Source organism: Amphiprion ocellaris, chromosome 9, assembly GCF_022539595.1.
Source record: "Amphiprion ocellaris isolate individual 3 ecotype Okinawa chromosome 9, ASM2253959v1, whole genome shotgun sequence".
NCBI classification, from domain to species: Eukaryota; Metazoa; Chordata; class Actinopteri; family Pomacentridae; genus Amphiprion; species Amphiprion ocellaris.
Genome location: NC_072774.1, coordinates 17,776,293 through 17,785,551, shown reverse-complemented (window position 1 = coordinate 17,785,551; position 9,259 = coordinate 17,776,293).

Here is a 9,259-nt window from a genome sequence, read left to right as displayed (position 1 = left end):
CCACTGTGAGGGCAAAACAATAGGGGTCAGAGTCAGAGTCACGACTTAAGCTGTTTAAGACACAAAGATTGCTATACCCATTCACATCTTCATCATGGGGTAAGGCAGAATAGATTATCAGCAGCAATGACAGAAAAATGCACTTTATACAAAATGTATTGTGCAAAATATATTGAGTTAGGTTAAAAAAAAGGTTTAAAAAATATTTTAAGTGATTCTTACAGTTCAGCTGATTTTTTTTTTTTTTTAAATTTATTTTTTAACAGTCCCAGGTTTTTTTTTGCCCCATCATAGGTCTTTTAATTTAATCTGCATCTGCGGAGTCTGTTGGTGTGATAACTGTTTCGCTGTTGTGCGGTTTTAAAAAAAAAAAAAGTCAAACTGCAATTCTTCAGGTCTAATAGTTGGTCAAAGTCAGCTCTCAATTGCACAAAGCTGTTTGAAGATGTTTCTGTCTCCATTTATGTGGAAATGAAGGTTCTGCATGTGATCACAGTACCTCAGATTTGCAAACCAGGAGTATGTGGAGCTGGATAAATATACATTTTTTTGAGCATCAAGATAAACAGAAGGTATGAAATTCATTTTTAGCATTATATTCATCACCCCATTAGGAATCTGGAGTTTTTCCATGTTCAAGGAAATTAACAGTAAGAGAATTTTATTATTCCTAGGCCGAAAATTTGCATTGCTACATCAGCAACAAGATCTAGACGAAGGTAGGAAGGTATATCAAACAATGGTAAAGACAAATATATCGATACCCTAATGTCCATGAGGTCATATTGCACAGTAAGTCAAAAGATAAAAGCAGTATTTTTGATCAAACCTACATGTTGCTACTATATTGGCTCCTGCGGTCAAACAGCGTATTGTAGCATACAGTGTATACAGTGAGCCACCACTGAACCCTGCAGACAACAAGCTTCCCTGTGTATTCTAACTTTTCCCAGAAGGCCACTGCCAAAGAGCACTATAGTGTGCATTCAGCCATCTTTGTTATTGCCCACACAGCTCTGGGGGCAGTGGGAGAGGAAGCTGTGTCGGATCTGGTTTCCTATGCCGCCGTGGCCTACGGGCACAAGGGCGGCTTTGTGAGGATCACAGTCTCCACGCAGTGACAGCAGGCGGCAAACACACAAACGCCATCCAACGTGGAAAAAAGATGAAATAATGGGGTTCTTCTGTTTTTGCTTGTGTTGCTTCCCCATTGTGCTCCATCATCAATGGGAGTCTTTCTTGTCCTCCAATTAGTATTCGCACAAACACCTCTAGGTGAAAACGACCAACTGTCTCTGCAGCACTCTATCTATCCATCTACCAATCTATTTGACCTATATCTTAGTTTCAGTTCCTCCTTGTCAACAAATTTAAAATAGATATTCATAATCCACCTACCTAACTGATGTTACCCTGACTTTCCCTCAGTGTCATTGTTGCAGTATAGGTTGACATTTGATTTTTACTGAAAGGCCTCAACAACTGCTCAATGGATTGCCAAAAAATGCAGCTTATGGGTTGCAGGAAATGAAATGTAATGACTTTAGTAACTCTTTCTGCACCACCAACAGTTGGACATTACGTTTTCTGAGTGAAACAGGTAACTGTTGCATGGATATCTATACATTTTAATGCAGACATTCATAGGATTCAAAAACATGGATCTCCTGATCAACAATGTTTTACTCTCAGTGCAACATAATGGCACATTTGGAATGTGAGGGATTTTAAATAATGACCTACTGCTCCTGAATTGTCACTGAGATTAATAAAAGTTAATTAATGAAAATGGAAGCTACCTTATTACTTCTGCAGAGTTAGCAGGGGGCTACATTGACCTATAGACCTTTTTCCATTGCAAAAGGAAAGACACAAAGATCTGGAAATCCGAATCACTTTGACAACACTGAGAAAATGATGCAGGCCATTTAAAAATATCTAAATTATCAGCATTTTTGTTGTTTAAATTGTGGTTGCAATCTGAACGCCAGTGAACATTGCAAGTGGGATTTAATTTTTTAGTCTGGTTAAGAATTCAACATATTTGGTTAACTTGAATTTAATTATTTAGATTTATTCTCTGTGGTGCTGAACTTCTTTGCTTCATTCTCTTCTCCTCTCCATCAGTTTTGGTCCATCAGCAGCTGAAACATTGCCCTCTGCTGTTTAACTTTCAGAAGAGTTAACTTGCATTATTTTGTCATTGTGCCATCATGTGGTCATTTTAGCACACATTTAGCACAATAAGCACAATAATGCTTATTATAATAACTAAAGTACTTCAAGTGTTAACAGTAAATATAGTAGAGCTCTGAAAGCCTTGAAAGAGTACGTTTGCCTTTGAAACAAATGAAGATCGGTCATTTCTAAGCTACATCTTGTCACTCAGGCTCCCCGTTTGACTCATTTCCTCTGCAGCTCTCTGCAGCTGTTGGAGGTTCTCAGTAACTTATTCCAGCCTGCAGGCAAACACTCTCTCTCTCTCTCTGTCTGTCTGTGACACCTCATATCTATTTGATTGATGGGTTTGTTCTTGATCCCCTGCAAGTTACTTTAGAGGTTAATGCTTTTGAAAGACTAAGTAGAGCTGACAGATTCTGATTCTGGTTATTGTAATTGTTTAGATTTTTTATTTTTTACAAGTCTGTTCAAATTTTCCCTCCTTTTTTATTTTCAACAGATTTCTGCAGTCTTAACCGTTTGTCATGCATCAGAGTGCTGAATGACTGAATGTCCCTTCCATCCATCTACAATAGATGGCAGACTGATATGAGCGCAGGTCGGCCTGCCTGCAGCCCTGATGTAGTATCAGTTTGCGTGGTGCATTGGTGCGTGACTCTGTTGTCAAAAGCTGTGACAAGCTGTGGGGTCATGAAGGCACCTTATGGGTAAAAGTATGTACTCCCTGACAGGCTTTCTACCACTCTGAAAGGCCCCATTTCCCCCCTGTAAAGACACGCTATCCTCGAAACATTTAACATTCTTACAGATGCCCCTTCTCCTGAGCCCATGCTGAGAGTGACATTTCATGAGCGTAGTGACAGATTTGCCTTTCTTGCAGTTTAAAAAAGCTAAATGTTCTGACAGTTGAGAGAGGTTCCCCCATCTTACTGAGGGTTACCTGGATTCCTCTGGTATTCATGCAGGTAAATGCGGGTACCTTTGTTCTCCTTGCATACCTCGCACAGGTTTTGAGCGTCTAAATGGAGCTGGATTTGACCTTTGACCCTTGGTTATGCGGCAAACAATGAGCTCTTTAAAAATAATCTACGTGAAACAGAAAACTGTTTTACATTCCTTACTTCCATATGATTTTCATTTCACTACATTAGTAGACCAGGCGAAGTGCATGTGAATAGGGTACGTCACCGCTTTACAAATTGTGAATCTGAATATGGCACACTTCTCTGTATTTCAAGAATAATTTAAATAAAAGCACTTACTTAGAAGAATTCATTCATTTTTTTTCTCCTATGAGTCGTTAAAAACATATTTGATGCCTGACTCAACCAAAACCGTAAAAACACGACTTTAAAGCCAAGAGCTGAAAGCTGCTTTAGTGGTTTGTAAAACTGAGGGGAACTACAGAGTTGGGTAATAGTCATGACTAGGAATCAAGTTATGTGGAGTGCAGGATGAATATTGTAATCTTTGGTGTGCTGAGCTTTGTACAGTCATTATTCACCCTGACCACATCCAGTTTGATGAGGATTGTTGGGAGTGTACTTGGTTTAGAGTAAAAAAAACAAAACTACAAAACGTTGCTAGTTAATGGTAATTTTTACTTAACATACTTGATAAAAGTCAATCATTACAAAACTACTTTTTCTCTACAATTAGCTCCACAGACAACCTCTTTAATTCTGTTTTCCTTTCAGTCATATTTTATTTCTTTCGTACTTTATATACAAATGGAATGCAACACAAAAGAAAACAGAAAACAACTACAATAACCCGCCTTTTTTCAATCCTCAAATAATTGTTGCAAGTGAAGGACTCAGACGGGGGACTGAGGAGCAGTTGGAACTCAAATAACAAAAGGATGCCTAAGAGGTTTTGTATTCTGGTATTGTCTTTAATTATACCCAATGTCAGAAGATCTGTGGACTCAGGAGAGTTCATTGGATAAAAACAAATCTAACAAATGGGTAGAGCCAAGAACATTAACAGATTCATAAACCACTGAAGGAGCTTAAAATCAATTCTAAAGCAAACAGGTCACCACCAGACTTTAAAACTGGTGCAATGTATGCTCTCCTACTGGCCTTACTCACAATGTGCTGAGTTTTAAAGCAATTGTAGCTAAGATATATTCTTCTTAGGGAGAAGAGGAATCGGTGCATTACAATTGTCAGTCCTTAAAGGTGCTTTTCCATTAGCACCGACTTGACTCGACTCAACTAGCTTGTTTTCCATTACATTGAGTACCACCTCATCGTGGGTGTGCCGTCATAGGGCCAGAAGTCCCTTAACATCATTTGTGTGTGACACAAATGCAACACAACAATAGAGGACATTGAGAGGATGTTTTATGTGCTGTTCGGTGTACGGCTTTTTGTCAGATTCAGAGTAAAAGAGTCAGAGAAAGCTGAGGGAGGTGGGAGGGAGAGGTGGTGCATGGCTAAATGAGGAACCCATTAAATGCTCAGATCACTTTCTTAATAATGAAAACTGAGAGGGCACTGACCTCCTAGTCTGTGTGACATTCTGGGCTGCCTGTTATCTCACAATCATTGTATGTGTTGTGATTTTTCACAATGTGGCGACGGTTGTCAAGTGATCAGTGCAATGTGTCATTTGACTCTCACCCTGTTTTTCTTTTTTCTTTTTTTTTTTTTGCATTTCATGGTATGCTGATTATTATGAGATGTGTCACATGTGACTCTCAGCAGTCTCCCAGCAGGTATGCAGGCTCTTCACTGATTGGCTGTTTAGATACTCTCATCTGCCATGTGTAGCTGAATATCTGATCAATGCTTCTTTCTAAGAAAAGGGCTCATGGCCTGGAGCACTTTGACACGTTTTCATTCAAAATGATTGTACAGTTTTAATGAAAACTGTATGTTTCAACATGAAGTTGTTCAAGCCTCAACAATACAGCTGGACACAAACATATGTTGACAAAAACAGAGCGATTATTTGACCTTTTGTCCTCATTGTGGAATGATTTATCCCATGATGGGCCTGAGGCTCCTCAACCTATCACTTACCAGTTGAGTTAGTTGTGTAACATGTGGATGATATAGATCTGAGAGCAAAGATAGGAGAGAGATAAGTCAACGTTCTCATTCCTGTTTTGCACTGTTTAGCCTGGAGCTCCTCTGGCTGGTTTCTTAACTAAAAGCTCAAACAGAAAACCTCAAAACAGAAGACCGTAACTTTGTGTGTACGTGTTCATGAATATGTTTTGTATCTGTAACTATCATTAAACAACAAGTGTACCCTTTCCATCCCTCTGTGAAAAAATCACATAGTGGTAGCAGTGGTGAGCAGCTGCATAATCTCTCAGCAAAAATTCTAATAACTTTCAAAACACATTTTTAGCAGTACTTGGATATAGGCAGGAGGCCGGCCATTCAAGGTTTTAAAAAAACAGCAGTAAAATCAATTCTTAAACTCACAGATAGCCAGTGAAGGGAAGCAGGGACTGGCGGGATGGGATGTGGTCTCTTCTCTTGGTACATGTTAAAAGCCTTTTGGATTAACTGGGTCACTTATCCCATAAATCAGATGCAGATGTACAGTATTGTTGGCTGTTGCTGTGACATGAATGTTTTTCTTTCAACAGGAAACTATTTCTTTATGACATGAAATGATTTTGAAGATGAGGTGATGTGTTATAGGAAGAAAACTGAATAATGTGATATAAGTTATAAAATAATCATGAAGAAAAAAAATTGTCATGTGTGAGAAATAATTCATTAAAACAGCAAGCTGAAGATCTGTCATGGTGGCAGGGCTGGCACTAAAACATGTGAACTGAACTTGTATTTTGCCTAACTATCGATGAAGAGTCTTGCAAGATGAGCATGTAGGCCCCTGGAAAGCACTCATAGTACAGTATAATACCTCCACTGTGCATTAGCACGGTAACTGAAGTACCTGTGCAGCTTCTGAATGTATGTTATCTCAGTATTGCTTAACAGACAGGTCTAGTCTTGTGATTATCTTTTTTCATCTGGTGCCAGGCTTCTTGTTGCCTCTGATTGGGCGATTGTGTTATCAGTGGGGCCCAGTAGCCTACTGCAATGATGGAGTGACAAGAAGCATCTACAACCATAATACAATACAAAAAAAATATCTGTGGCATGCACGCTTGAACGTCTGGAGCTTTTCTGACACCACAGAGTCAGGTGATACAACACAAGTTCTTCATGCTTACAAGAAAACTGGGTTAATGTTTGTCACTGCATTCTAATACTAATATGTCTCTATCAGAGATTAGTTGACCTGGAAACCGCATTAGAATGGTGACACTGTATTTGTATTTTATATTCTTTTCATATAGTTTCATTTGTTTAAGTTCATATTTTCAAACTGCACCAAAACAAACAAGTAAACCTTCCTGTTGAAAACATTAGAAGAACTTTGCAAAACTTTATCTGAATGTTTTTTTGACAAAAAAATCTGAGATTTGATTTCTAACATAAACACAGTCGTACTTTGTTTTTTTACGTGGCTTCTGACTACATCTTCCTCGTTGTGTTGACCTCAGGGTGCACGTCATTCACTTTAATGACACACAGTGGGTTGACTGTTTTATCCTTTTGTCCATCAGTTTTCCTGCAAGGCCACACAGGTATCTGAAAGAGTTATTACAGCACACGGAGCAGCAGCAGTGCATTGAATCTATACCTGTGGACTTAGACATGAGCAGAGGTTCGGTGTGTGAACCTGACGTTGACTTGAAGGCTTGTTGATTTAGATGGAACCTGGAACTCTTGACTGTTGAGATGAAGTGATGAGGAATGAGATCACTTCAAGAGGAGGGACAAGATGAGACACGTCCGTATGTAGCTTCTTATGGCTTGAAGTTTCAGGTTTCTTTTTAAGTTATCAATCTAAAGAAGTGACATTTGTTAATGGGTGTCTTCCATAAACAAAACTTAACCTGCATGAATCCACTCTCATTCTTGAGGACAGATAAATAAATTATATACTTCATACTTACCAGTTGGGTATTAAACAAAAATCATCATACAAATAAAGTACTTTGGTGAGAAACACTTCTTTACACTGGAGGCAAATACAAGTATTTATTGAACTACAGTTTCATATGTAGCTTAATGTATTACCCATTTTATACGGTGTTGACATACGCACAGTAGAGTGTGTTTTGTCTTCTTTTACCATCTAGTCACAATTAAGAGCACTTTAATACAATCTATGATAAATTATTGAAGTTACTGAGGTCAAGATTACATTGTAAATATTTTTTAAAAACACATTGTGACAATGTATTTTCTGGTCAGATGTTACTCTCTGCATTCTTCACAATGCTAATAATTAAATAGCTTATTTTTGTGACTAGATTGCATTATATTTTGGCAGAAATACATTTAAAAAATCTGTCAAGAGATGCACAATTTTGAAATACAGACCTTATCTTAATTGTGGCGTTATTTAATAGTTTTCTTATTGACAAAAATCCCTACTTAAGAGCCCAAATCAACAAGATATGTTTGTAACATATTCAGAATTTCAGCTTCAAACTCTTAGAAACAGCCTCCCTCCCTTTTTTAAAATAAAAATGTAATAAAACAGTGGCCAATCCACATTTAGTGCTGTAGTGAGTATTTTAGAGACACAATAATTCATTGTTCAAACATAAAATAAACAGTTTTAGTCATTTGATAAAAAATGTCCAGGGCTTGTAACACAGCATACTGAAGCAGGGTTGAGTTGCACCGACCTGCTAATTAGTGCTGACACAGTTTAGCTTAAACTGACAGGAAGCTGGACAGACAACCAACCTTTTGTGTCACTACTGAGTTCACGGCTTCTCTTTGACGCCTGTGGTCTCAAGTGCTAATAGTTTAAATTCCTCAAAATCAAAACAACATTCTTTTCAGTTCTTCACCTTTCCAAAGAAAAGGCAGTTTCCGTTGATGGAGGACGGAGATACAGGTGTGAGTGAGATCTCTTGTGAAACCTTACGACAGGAGGAAGAGGAGGAGGCGGAACATACGAGTGTCCCGTAGCTTAACCCCACTCTCAGCTTGTATAGTAGTAGTTGAGTATATAATATCTAATCACAGCCCTCTCCTAAACCTTTGTGTTCTCTTCTCAAAGACGCCGTCATGCCCACATTCTCTTTCTGTGTGAACTGTAGAGTAAATGTGTTGTTGTGGTTTCAGTTTATGCTCATAAATAATTCATAAAGGTGCCATTATTTGATCTGTTTCACAAGTTATTAGAATCACAGAAGAAGTACATTTGGTGTCACTTTCCAGCACTGTCTTCCAAAAATTATATTACTAATCAACAAAACAGCATTCTAAATTCTATTTGAAAGAAATGTGCACCAAAACTATTTGGCTAGAATAAGAGAAAACTGTGCTTTGGGATAAAATTGACCCATTCATAACATTAAGTACATGTTAGATATTTGATTAGGCTTTGAAAAATAGAATGGTTTAGGTTAAACAACACTGTTTTAGAACATATTTGAGTTACCAGGATAATAAATCCTGCCCCATATTATTGGGTGGCTGAAAAGGAGTGACACTTGGCAAACGATATGATAAATGGCAAAGATATCTTGATAGGAGATGTATCCCAGAATCTGGGAGAAACGCAAAATGGAATTTAGAATGCAGTTTAGTGAATTAAAAGCCATAGACTGTATATAAAGGTGGATGAGCCCTAAATGACATCATTGTGGTAACTTCAGCCATCACCATCCGAATCGCATGACCTGAATATGCAGCTAGTGGCAGGAATTGATGGGACTCAGAAACACCCCCCAAAAGCAGATAATTAAAAAAATGTCATTCAAAATCACAAACATTTGTAATTCTGGAAATTCCTGAAAATTCAAGGACGATAACTTTCCTCACAAGTATGTCTGACTTTATCACTCCAGCCTGAATTGCAGTAACTCTGGTGATTCCCTGACTTTTTCGGAGTCCGCTTCCTGAGTTTTATTGCAGTCTCATAGAGCCACTATGGCTGTATGTTTGTTAAAATGCAATCTAAAACTTGTGTATTTAGCTGCCTAACACAATTTCCCATAATAATCAGACAGTCATGAGTTAAA